The 13,125-nt window shown below is 41.4% G+C and overlaps 1 protein-coding gene across 2 annotated transcripts in view; it reads left to right on the top strand.

Moving 5' to 3' along the window:
* Arhgap24 (Rho GTPase activating protein 24) overlaps positions 1-13,125 on the top strand; it is a 370,730-nt gene that overhangs the window by 214,422 nt on the left and 143,183 nt on the right. The window contains exon 1 of one of the 2 annotated variants that reach the window (XM_051198151.1): positions 8,421-8,660. The exons of the other annotated variant lie outside the window; for it this stretch is intronic. The gene's annotated coding sequence lies outside the window, so the exon portion shown is untranslated. Of the gene's footprint in view, positions 1-8,420; positions 8,661-13,125 lie in introns of those variants that run through there. 2 annotated transcript variants of the gene reach the window in all.

Below are 13,125 nucleotides of genomic sequence, written 5' to 3'. Positions count from 1 at the left end.
CAAAACTAAGCCCCAGTGAAGTGCAATGTTCTACCCAAGGTCGCTCTGCTTGCCACTGACTTAACTAAGGCTGGAAACCTAATTAAGTTTGGCTGATATCCCTTCTGTAGCCGGGAGTGCTTCCCACCTATGCTTGTCCACCTGACCTTTGTCTACCTTGGCAAGGGAAGCAAGCTTTCATCTTAAGAAAGGATTTGGGAATAAAACAGAAGGAAGACATTGCTGGCATTTTAATCAGTTCAGTGATTGTCTGTTTTGACTCACTAATGGTGAGTGAATGTAAGCATGTGCTTATTTTAAATAAAATATTTTGAGGGATCCTCCCCCTCCCATCTCCTATCACCATCTCCACATTTTGTAGCCAAGGTGTTTATTTAAATATAATATTTTATAAGGGACAGCAGACGATACTCTGTGTTAAATTAGGGTTCCTCAGAGAAACCAATATGAGATGTGCAGACACATAGATATATTTAAAAAAATTACTTTAAAGGATGGTTCACTCAAGTTCAGAAGAAATGATCCCCATGACTTGCTGTTTTCACGCTGGAACCTCAGGAAAAGCAATGCAAAGCTAGCCCAGGCCTTAAGTCCAACAAGCAAAAAGCTGGTAGATGTTCTGGGATGAGTCTAGCATCTGAGATCTAGAAGCAGCTGTGCGTGGAGGCAGGAGGAGATGGACGTCCTAACTCATGCAGAGAGACAGACTTAGCATTCTTTCTGTAGATGGTTTCTTGTCCTCAGTGGCATGGTCAGTACTCACTGCAGTAGAGAGGCATGTCTTATCATCAGCTGGGATAAGACTAACACTTCCTGGAAGTGTCACAGTCATCTGAACCTTGGTTGTCTCAGTCACACTGACAGATAATCCCAAGCTATTATCTGGGAATCTAATATAATGAAGAAACATCATCTTTTTAAATGAAGTAAGCTATGCCACTAAAGTAATGAATCACACATACATTGGCTTCTGTGGCTTTTGCTAGTGAGTTATGAGTAACTGGTGTAAGGATTCATAAACATTGATTTTGGCTTGCTTACTTTTAAAGCTAGTTGCTCTACATCCTATGACCTCATGGCGATGATGGTGGTGGAGGTAGTGATGACAATGACGATGATAAGGAGGAAGAGGATATGGTGCTAGGGATTGAACTGGGATCTCATGATATTGGGTTAGCACTCTTCTGAGTGACATCCCCATCCCCAGGCCAAGACCTCATTATTGAAACTGTCACCTGAAGGTCAGCTTTCATATCCATCTCCTAAGTAGAGATTTGCCTATCACAGGCCTGGCTTTTACTTGGATCTCACTGGTGCCCCTTTTTACTTTCAATGACTGGAGGTTTGGACAGTATATCATATCACACCCACAGTGGGCTTAGAATATGCTAGAGAAGGAATAAGCCTATTCAACTTCACAACAAATCTCAGTATCTTCTTCTATGTGGCTGTATCTACCTCCTCCTATTTTCAGGGTCTCAGATTTTTACCTTCACCTTCCTGGATTCATTGAAACTGAATTATCCTTCAAACGCCATGTAACTCAAAACAATATCTGACTTGATTGAACTAGGCTATCTGCCAAGTCCGCTTTAACTCCGCTTTCCACCCACTGGCCCTACTACAGTGTGTGAACAAGGCCTCCAGGCTTACAAAGTAATTAGATTACCACGATGAATTTGATGAAGGATTTGTGCTTTGCAGGTCAGCTAAATGTAGAGTTGCATGGAAACTAAGCAACTACAATTTGTTTGTGTGTTGAGTCTCCATCTCAACAAGGTATTGCTGTGGAAACCGGATCAGTTCTGCTTGGGGAACCTCTTAGGGTTTTGCCAAGTTATGCTCCAAATAATGACTACCAGTTTTGTCACCCAATGTCCAAATTTGAAAAATGTTCAGAATTGGTGTCAAATAGATGGCAATTTAAAGAATATGATTTTTAAATTATTTCTTTTTTGAGATTATAATTACATCATTTCCCCTTCTCTTGTCTCCCTCCAAGTAACTCCCATGTACCCCTCTCTGTTCTTTTTCAAATTCACAGCCTCTTTCTCCTTAATTGTTGCATGCACATATGTAGATGCATATGATGGATATGTATAAGAGCTATCTGTATATGATGCATATGTATATATGTGTGTTGTATATGTATTTATAATCAGACTAATATAGGTTCAGAATCTGTCTTCCTTTTTCATACTGGTTGCCTGTCTCCTTGTCTGTACATAAAGACAATTATGAAAATGTCTCCTATGTAATAGTGATTTATTAAATGCTAGCCTTGGCTCATACTAGTTTTATTATTTCTGTAATAAACCATGGGGATTTCAGAGTATGTTTGCTTTTCTAGCGCCTTTCTACCTGAGGAAAATTTAAAATAAATTTCGAGACTTTTATCTATTACTCTGTCCCTCCCATCTAACTCCAAATTACCAGTTTCTTACTTTGAGCAGAGATGATATCTTCAGTTGTCCCTTAAACATCCTCTCCCTGAATTATTTGCCAAATGCCATTTAAAAAATAAAATATCCTCTGATGAAAATCTTTCAATGGCTTTTAAGAAAGTAATTAGATCCCCAGTCATTGCCTTTTGGGTAAAACTGAAGGGGCTGGGATATAGCCGAGATGCTAGAGTGTTTGGTCCAAGCGCTCACTATGCTCTGGAGTTAACCCCAGCACAGCACACACTAGAATCACAAGTTCTTCTGAGATATTTTGAGGTTAGCCTGGACTACACAAGACTCTGTCAAATAAATAAACAAGTAGCAAAATAAATAAACAGCAAAATGAAAATCACCTTTTGCCTACTTTTCTGCTCCACATGCTTCATCAACATCACTTATTACACACTGTAGTTTTGTGGAACTGCTTGAGGTGACCCAAATATGCAACACATCCTGCCTGGAATCTTAATCCATTTCTACATTCAGAATGCATCATCACTTCACCCCTCACAAAAGCCTCCTCCCGTTACTTCCAACCTTGTTTCATGCCACATTGATGCCCCTGACCCAACACCATGACTTTCTCCCTTATAGTCTACAGACTGGTCCCATTTCCACAGGTGCATACACTCACTCACACGCATATGCACACACACACACACACACACATGAATAGGCTCACACATAGGCACTGGCACACACAGTCAACAAATGCTTATGCACACACATGTGCACACACTCACACAGGCACACAGGGCACCTTCCAAACTCCGTAAATTCAGGATCAGTACATTCCAGGAAGGGGAGGGGAAATTTGTACAGCAGTAGTCTGAGATGCGAAAAATACAACTCATCATAAAATAAGAGAGAAAAATTAACTCCAAAATCTATTGAAGTCTTTGTCTAAGGAAATGATCAATAAATACATTTTGAGTCACTGCTCAAATAAATGCATTCATAAACCTGTATTAATGTATAGAAAAAGGACAGTCATTGTTTTAATACTGTAAATTAAGTTGTTTTTGTGAGTGGCCTCAGTTTTGAGGGAAGCTGTTTCTTTTCCCCAAGGCCTCTGGGAGGAGACTCAGTGCATACATGTGGAAAGTCATCTTCCCCTAACAATTTGTCACCCTCTGCATGATCATGCCACAGCCACCTTCCTCACAAGACTGGGTCCAGGTGCTCTGAGCCAGTGGCATCACCTCACAATGAACCTGAGACCCAGGATGCAGAAGAGCTGAGTCACTAGAACAGGTAACCAGGAAGCTGTGGGATAGGAGACTGGAGAGGAAATCTAATTCACAGTTCACAAGAAAGCTTGGAATCCATGTGGATCCAAGTTGAGACAGGAGATTAAATGACCTGTGAGCTCACTGCTCCAACATCTCCTCTGCTTTCACTCAGAACAAATATGTCTCAAGTGTAAGGGTTTTGTTTTTGCTCCCAAAACATTGTCAGGTAACAGAAGCATGTTGAAACCATCTGGCTAGGATAGGACTGGTTCCAGCCTGTCTTCTGCTTCAGTATCAGAAATTGCCGTAGAGTGCAGGTGATTGGCCAAGGGAGGGGTGTCCTGGAGCTTGAAGACCTATAAAATACAGTCAAGTATCTAGTTAGGTGTGCTCAAGTATCCATTGAGGATATGCTGGCACATCCAGGATATTATCTGGCCTGGCCCAAATTCAAAAGTTTAGAGATGGCTTGTATAAATACAACTCTTTAGAACCCTCTGGGACTCCATACTTACTTCCCATAATTTCTCATGGCTGAGCCACAGGATGTGCAGAGTCACTTGAGGAAGTGGATTACCTCATGCTTTATGTCTGTGCACTTGGGTGTCTGCTAGCTGAAAAGCAGGATCCCAGGAAAGAAATATTACTAATTAATTAAACACTTTCCAAATACCTATTTTATATTATACTGTTCTCAACACTAGCAATGTGATTTATAAAATGTATCTCTCCTCATTGATACAGTTCTGAATTCATCCCAGAAGGGTCATAGCCCTCAGATGAATGAGCATATTCAAAAAGCACAAAAGATCATTTTAGATACTGGTGAAAAAATATCTAACCTATAGAAACAGGATAAGCAGTTTCCACATAGGAGGACGAGATTAGGTGAAAAGGCCATTTTTCCCCACTGAGGAGGTGGTGTATAAGATGAAATCTGAATGCTGAGACAGTCTGTGAAAATATTGATCAATGTAAGGAATATTTTAGACACGTGGAGCAGAAGGTTGGGAAATTTGGAAGGAATAATGGGAGTCCGGAGCAGGCGCTATAACTAGCACAGGAACCAGGAGCAGTATGATCCATGTGTGGTGCACTTGGAAGCACTGGGGGGATGAAGCAATGGCATTATGGGAAATCATGGGCAGCATGAGATGACAGAGCAACAGAAACAGCAGAAGGAATGAGGCAGAGCAGAGGAGGAATGTCAGGAAGCAGGGGAAGGAAAGACGAAAAACCACTTGTTGTTATGGAATGGAAGGGCAATGAGTGTTCTGAGATGGTGGGATAGACTGCGAGTGGATGGAGAAGTCTAAGTGAACTGGTTAAGCAGTGGTCCTCAACTTCTCTAATGCTGCAACCCTTTAATGCAGTTCCTCATGTGGTGGTGATCCCCAACCATAAAATTACTTAATTGCTACTTGATAATTGCAATCTTGCTACTGTTATGAATCATAATGCAAATATCTGACATGCAGAATATCTGATCTGTGACCCCTGTGAAATGGCCCTTTTTCTCTAAAGGGGTCTCAACCCACATGTTGAGACCTGCTGGACTAGAGGAAGTTGAGGCTTGAGATGTTCTGTGCACCAGTATAAAGTGTAAAAAGCCCCCAAGCATGAGACATCCCACACACATGTTATCTCCCCAACCATGAGATCTCCCCAACCATGAGATCTCCCTAACCATGAGATCTCCCCAACCATGAGATCTCCCCAACCATGAGATCTTCCTAACCATGAGATCTTCCTAAACATGAGATCTCCCCAACCATGAGATCTCCCCCAACCATGAGATCTCCCCAACCATGAGATCTCCCTAAACATGAGATCTCTCCCAAGCCTAGTGCAGTGTGACTGAGAAGCTGTTGCTGTGTAGCCAACTTCTTTACCATCAGTCTAGAATTCTCAGAGTGAAAAGCATACACTTCCTTTCAATGTTCCTGTAAACCCTAAAGCTGAGAGGAGATGAAGAGGTAGAGTGTTCTGACTGCTCTGCTCACCATTGTGAATACAGCCTTTTCCTGGGCTCACCCATCAGGGTCAGCCCCATGGGTCTAGACTTTAAAGCACAATTAGACTCTTCTCCAAGGCCCAGTGCACTGCAAAGCAAGGCAGCCTGGAATACATGCCAGAAACGTAAATATAGAGGCACAAAAAAAATGTTTTCTAAAATGCTTGTGAAACCTTGTACAATTTTAGATTGTATAGAATTTACATATTGACAGCACATGTCCCCTTCTCATGCCATGAATGAAAAAGTAGGTTGTTTTTGGTGGGGGGAGGGGACAAGGGAGGATGGGAGGGTGTGGGAACTGGGACTGATGTGTAAAATACGCTTGTTTCAAATTTAAATAAAAATTATCAGAAAAGATTAATATAGTTGGTGAAAATGAAGCACCCAAATATAAGCCACTAAGTTGTTGTAGAACACAAGTCTAAAAACTACCTAAATTACTATCATCAAGTTTGAAAAAAAAAAGGGGGGGGAAGTAGGTTTAAAGGCCAATTTCCTGTTGCTTGTCCTGGTCACCAAAATTGCCACTTGGCCATCTTACTTAACCTATTTTGAGAGACATTGGCTCTTGGATTCAGGGTCATCTATTTTATTATCTGTGGCTCAGCTGACTCCTGCTCTAAATGGTTTGTGTGCACGCCTCTCTCCCCACCTTTCCTTGTGGGTCACTTGGCCTCGTTCCACTCACGTCTAAAATGACTCCCATAGCCTACTTCCTTTGCAAAATTTCATTCTTCTTCCCTTCGACTGCTTCTATCAGATGCAAGGTAATAACCAACATGTAAAGCAAAGCTTGGGAAATACAGAAAACATGTAAGCATATCCCCAGAAAATACGTGTGTGTGTGTGTGTGTGTGTGTGTGTGTGTTTGTGTGTGTGTGTTGGGTGCTTTGATCTATAAATCCTGTGGTAATGTCTGAACTTTACCTTTTCATGAAGCTTAATTAGACATAATAGGAAATTATGGAAGGAGAATGGAATTCTGCTATTGTGTAAAAAAAAAAATCATGCGGTGTATTTTTCCAAGATTTCTTTCTCAAGACTCATGTTTTCTACCTCAATTTCTTACTGGAGAACTTGCTAGCATAACCATTATTTCGTCACTTTGGATAATATGATCCACAAAATTTAATTGTCATTGAAGCATTATGCTTTTATAATTACTTGGTCATAAGGGCCTTATTTTCTGCCCAAATCCAAATCCAACAGATGACTTAAGAGGAAAATTAAAAAAAACCAAAGGAGTTTTGGAGTTTCAGAGTTTAGGAGTGAGTCACTGTGGCCAAGCATGGTGGCATATACCTATAAGCCCTGTGCTTAGGAAGCAGAGGAAAGAGGATAGCTTAAGTCTGAGGCCAGCATGGTCTGCACAACAAGTCCCATGTCCTGGGTGACCTGAGTATTTGCTGTCTGCAGTTGCTGTTAGTTTCTTTGGATGGATTCACTATCTTCTCACTCATGATCTCCTGCCTCAGTTTCTCCAGTGCTGGGAGAGTAAACAAGCACCAACACAGCCCGATCCAGTCATGTGTGAATTTAAGATGTCAAACAGCTGTTGCTGTTTGGGACAAATAATAGTGATGAGGATGATTTCAAAATATATCCTTTATGTGTTCTGACTTATCTCATATAAGCAGGGGGTTGTCAGGATTGGTGTAACTCAGTGTTAGTGTGTAAAAAAGGAACACACACACACACAGAGAATCAAGATGTTTCAAGTTCAGGAGCTATAGTACTGAGAGATTAGTACTGCATATCTCTCTCTCTCTCTCTCTCTCTCTCTCTCTCTCTGTGTGTGTGCGCGCGCGCGCGTGGCACGCGCGCGCGTGCGCATGTATGTGTGTTGCTGAGCAAAATTATCACACCTAACCCCTCTCCTATGGGTCCCTTTCTAGAGTGGGCTCTGTGGAGGCTGATGTGTAGAAACAACCTTCAAAAGGGGAAGGTCCTGAATCCTAAAACTATCTTGGAAAAATATAATTCCCTCGGTATATTGCGGTAAATAAGGGTCAGGATAAACAAATAGGCCGAATAGATGTTTATTCAGGGAGAAATAACTTACAACCTAGACAGATGAACACCAGGAAATTCAACCCGATCCTCTCCTGTCCGAGTCACGCCAGAAAGAGAGCGCCTTCCTGGCCCCCTCCGACCTCCTTCCTCAGGTCACCTCCGCCCATCGCTCCACCCCCCAATGGGCGTGGTCAGTGCTACAGAAGGACTACCTCACTACATCGGTATGCAAAGAGAGCTGAAATTCTGGAGGAACTTTAAATATTAAAGCCTATGAAGCCAAGGAAGATGGTATCTTGGAGATCACAGATAGCAGATGGTCCCCACGTCCTAATTATCTTACTGCTCACTGCCAGTGCCTTTGCATGGTTTATAATGATGCAGGTACCCAGTGCAGAGGAAACACTGAACAGTGAAGCCTCATCTATTAATGCGGCCACTATCGATCCAGTTGCCCGACCAGTGGCATTCAGATCAAAATCTCTACTTTCTCTGGGTTCCATTCACCTGATCTACAGAATGAGAAAGTGCTGGGCTGCTGGGTCCCTGTGAGCTTTCTACAATTCTTTCATCTCCTTTGTGTTCTGCTGTTTTTCCAAATGCTCAAATACTACATTATTTAAGGTATATTTCCTTGCAGAAGTTCCCCCCACCCCCCCCCCCACCTCGTTTCTCTGTCTCTTTTTTCAATATATGGGATAGGAGGATACTGACTAAGTCTGAGGGGAAGAAGGAGGAAGAAATTTAGCGACAGGAAGAGTTTATAGTCCTGTCTACAAGAAAACTTAAATATAGCTACCACTGCTTTGAAAGGAACAGTTTATGTCCAAACAATATTTTCCAGATGAGCTCTGCGCTTTCTTGCCAACAGAATTGTCTTTAACTGGAGGCAGCAGACAGTTAAAGGAGTCGACTGTGGGCCAGCTGTGTTAGACAAGACCAATTACTTATAAGGTACTGTTTTCCTCCTTAAAATCTTCAGGGTCCGTTTCTTTGGGGTATGAGAGTTCTGTAGGTATTTGACCTTTGTTTGCCTTTAAAAACAACAAACAAAAACTCCTTCCTGTGAGAAAATGCAATGTTTAAAATAGTTTGGTTTTTAGCTGTACTTTTTTGTGGCTGCTGACCGTCGAAGCTGCTGGGATTGCCTTGTTTTACTTTCAGGAACCAAAGGTCGTCGTCAGTTTATCCAAATGCTTTCTTCAGGGCTATCCAGCCTTGTCCTGTGTGATATTTGACTTGTAAGGTATGTGTTGGGTAGGAGGTATAGGCTGACTTCTTTAGCCGAGGGGGAGGGGCTAGTACATCTTCAGAATCAATACAGAGAGAGCCCACCAGAAGAGGAGCAGGAGGCGGCAGGTTGGGAGCATCACTTTTACTTCGGTCAGGCCCAGAGCTTAGAAGACTTATTTGAAAAACACTCTTGAACTTGGGGTTTACCACAGTTTGCCTCTCCACTTAATTGGACATTTTAACTCTTCCTTCTCTTTGTTGTCATTTCTTTTTAAAAATCCCAGTAAATCTGTTCACTCACTTGAAGTGATTTATTTCAGTTGGTGGAGTGCTCACCTACCACATAGTAACCCTGCGAACAGCGAAGTTAGGTGTTGGGGTAAAAGGCTGTACTCCTGGCACTTAGGCAGTTAAAGCAGAAGGGGCAAAAGTTCAGGTCAGACTCTGCCACATAGTAAGTCCGAAGCCAGTCTGAGATGTGTGGAACTCTTAGGAAAAATAAGATAGCATTTACAAGAGTTTAGCCTTACCCACCTTAAGGGAGCCACTTTCCTAGCAAGCACAACACATGCCACCAAGTGTCTTCTTACCAACTCACGTAGGGACTGCTAAAGCAGAAGAAGGAAAAAGTACAACCTGGACAGGAGGCTGACAGGAAGGATCCCAAGAGCCTCTGTCATTTGAAGGCCAGCTTGAAATATCTGCTACTGCTCTAAAAACAGGAAATGGAGATGTGCGATTCTGAGAAGTGAAATTTTCAAGTTTGCCTGTGAAAATGACATGTTTTTTGAAAGAATCAGCCATTGGTAGGTATTCACCTTTTGGGGATCTTTTGTATATTTCTGTGTCTCTCTAGAGGGGACTAAGTCGTTCAGCATTATCATGTGGACACATGATCACATTTTTCAATATCGCAGTGCTGTCTCTGGGGACTCTCCTACTGTGTGCAAGGCTGTCACTTCTACTGAAAGTTCACATAATCACTCCACTCTTTGAATTCCTGTATTGGTTTTGAGGTTTTTTTTTTTTTTTTTTTTTTGTTTCTATGTATATTGTTCATCTAAAACTGATGAATTCTTCTCTTACCACACAGTTTACAGGTCTCTAGCAGCTCCCATCAACCTCAAATGCCATTAAAAATGATTACTTATTTATTAATGCTAGCATAAAGAACGAAACAGAACAAACAAGCTTATAAAAACATGCTGGACAAAGAGGCAGTACGTTTCTCTTCTGAGAAAAGGGCAGAGACGCAGTGACATCTATTTTGGGTTCTTGGAGATGTTTGGCTCAAGCCCAAGTTCTTAGTTGTGGTTTGTAGTAGAGGTTGCCATGGAGGCTGTTCTGGAATACTTAAAACATCCCTGCATCTGATTAAAAAAAAAAAAAGTGCTGTTTGGTTTCCTTTCTATAAAGTTCCTGGAGGTATGTGTCAAGAAATCAGTGAGTAACTTATCCTGAGGGACAGACATAATATTATTAATCAAGCTCAAGTGTTTTGTTTAAAGTCATTCATAGGCATGCTGTTCACATGCGTGTATAGCAGAGAGGAACATGAAAGTACTTGGTGGGGAAGCCTAAAGACAAAAGGTACTCCTAGTGCTTGCTTTTCTTCTGCATGGAGACCAGAAATGGGTGATACAAGGCTAATTGTGTGGAAGATGATTTGTGTTTCTTAAGTGAATTCTAACTTACCAGCAAGTTCTATTAAACTGAAAAACTGGCATAAAGTAATTTTACAAGCGATTTGTGTTTAATATATGAAAATGTGTGTGTGTGTGTGTGTGTGTGTGTGTGTGTGTGTGTGTGTGTGTTAATCTTCCAATGTTTTCACATTGTATTCCAAAACAAAGCTGAGTTACTGGTTTCTCAATGGTCTTGAAAATTATAGTAGTCATTTGTATTAATCCCTTCTCTCTCTCCCTCCCTCTCTCCCTCTCTCTCTCTCTCTCTCTCTCTCTATCACACACACACACACACACACACACACACACACACACACACACACACCAAATAAACAAGCAAGTAAAGCCATTGGCAGACCAAGCAGCTCCATGAATGCTCGACAATCATGGATTCAAATATCACACAGAATCCTTTGCCAGTTACTTGGTCATACAACTTCCTCAGAACCATGTTGGTGACAATATCTTCCATTCCAAGCCTTACCCCAAGGAAAGCCCTTTGAGAATAAAATTACTTTGGATCTGCATGTGTTTGGAACTGTCCAGAATCTTTGTATGTCTCTGTTCCCTACTTGGGTTTGCTAAATAAAAACACTTCCCTGGAAGGAAAAAGGCCATTTCAGTTCAACATGGCCTTTAAGCAATGGGAATATCAACTACAGCTGGCCTTCCTATCATCGACTCATTTTCATTGAAATTTAATTTTCACATTCACACCTGCATAGAAAGTTTGCTGTACCAAAGGACATTCAATTGGCAACAAGAACTTTAGTGACACAAGACAAAATTTCTGAAAAGTCAATGCCAATATGAATAAATGTATGCTTGGGGGGATTTGATTTAGACAGTTTTTAAACTAGAAGGGAAGGAAAGAGGCCACTTTAAATAAATGAGGCATGTTTGCATTCATGGATAGCATCTTATATGGTCCCTCCAAGTTTAAACTTATGAGGTTCTCCAGAAGCCTTGGGATCTGTTTTCTCCAAAATTAGAATTTAGGGAGCAAGACTTACATGTCTTAAGGAGCAGTCATGCTTGATGCTTCGGTTTTCTGGGGATGTTAGGGAAGAAATCACTGTTTCATTTTCTTAACAAGCCTCATTGAGTTACAACCCTCCAGAAAGGATGCTCAAGTTAACTTAAGTACATCCTTGTGTATTGGCTTTGGTGTTATATAAATAAAGGCTTTGGGATAATTTAGGAGGTGATATGGTCAAAGATCATGGAGCATTTTGTGGTTATGCAAGGAGCATCTGTTGAATGGATATGCAACTCAGATCTTTAAAGGAATCAACACACAAGACAAGACAGCCCTGAAACTCCTATGCTTTCCTGTGTATTTTATTATGGGATATTCACCATTGAGCCACACTAAAATGCCTACACTTCACTAGGTTTTGCTCACAAATCTGCTGTTAGCCAGCAGTAATTTGGAATTTAAAATTTTCTATGAATGAAAAAGCATCATGAAATCTGTAATTAACAATTTAAAAAGCAGAATTGTAGATTGGGAGTGTATATATTGTCTGGTTTTTTGTTTTTCTTCTTTTGTTTACTTTGCTGTAGACATTGTGGGAATTCTGTATCCTTTTACACACGTGGGAGAACAAGGCAGGATGGTGCTGTGTGTCATCCTGTTCTATGACTTCTGTAGATGAGTGAACACATTCCCTGCTATTGCCGTCTACAGCATCTCATATTCTGTAGGGAATGAAACTTGGATCAACGTATTGTTTTACACGGGACTTCTGTTGACTTGGTTGTTTTGAAGTAGTAGTGGCTTAAAAACGAAAAGTTCCTTCAAATCCAACCAACCAAACAAAAAAGTATTGAGGAACAAAGTCTGTGGCTGTTATGCTTAGGTCCTCTCACTCTTAACATCTACATCCAGCACAAGCACTTTCTGTGGGGATGAATTCATTCAGGACAGGAAAAGACAGCATACTTTCCTCCAGTCTGAGGAAGAGGTCAGCTATGTCCCCTATTCCCCGAGAGTTCCCAGGGGAGGAAAAGGCTCTCTTTCCTCCAAGAAAGAGGTCAAGATTCCATGCCAGAAGTCTTTCTCACACAAGGAGTGATAAACAAGTAAAGGCTATGGGAACTATGTAAAATAGCTGTCATTTTGTTAATGAATATTTGTTAAGGTATTTCCTGGGCCACTGGGTGTTATGGAATTTTTAAGCAAAATGTTTTTGAGGACAGAACCAAGACTGGTTTCACGAATTATGCTCCTCTCCTTGTACCTTTGCTTTTCCTCTGTGCACGATTGATGTTCAGTCCTCTGTTACACTAAAAAAAGCCAACACTCAGCTTACCCATCCACTCACTCTGTCTCCCCTGTGCCAACAAAAATGTCTGCATTCCACCTGTGCTTCCTCGCCTGCCTCTTATGCCATCATGCTTTGAAGTTCAGTGTACACTTCTACCACAAAACCAAAACTACCCGAAGAAGGCTTGCAGGGATGGTGGAATCAGTGGCCAGTCTCAGCAAGGTCTTGCCT

Source organism: Phodopus roborovskii, unplaced genomic scaffold (assembly GCF_943737965.1).
Source record: "Phodopus roborovskii unplaced genomic scaffold, PHOROB, whole genome shotgun sequence".
NCBI classification, from domain to species: Eukaryota; Metazoa; Chordata; class Mammalia; order Rodentia; family Cricetidae; genus Phodopus; species Phodopus roborovskii.
This window is presented reverse-complemented; position numbering and strand designations above follow the sequence as displayed.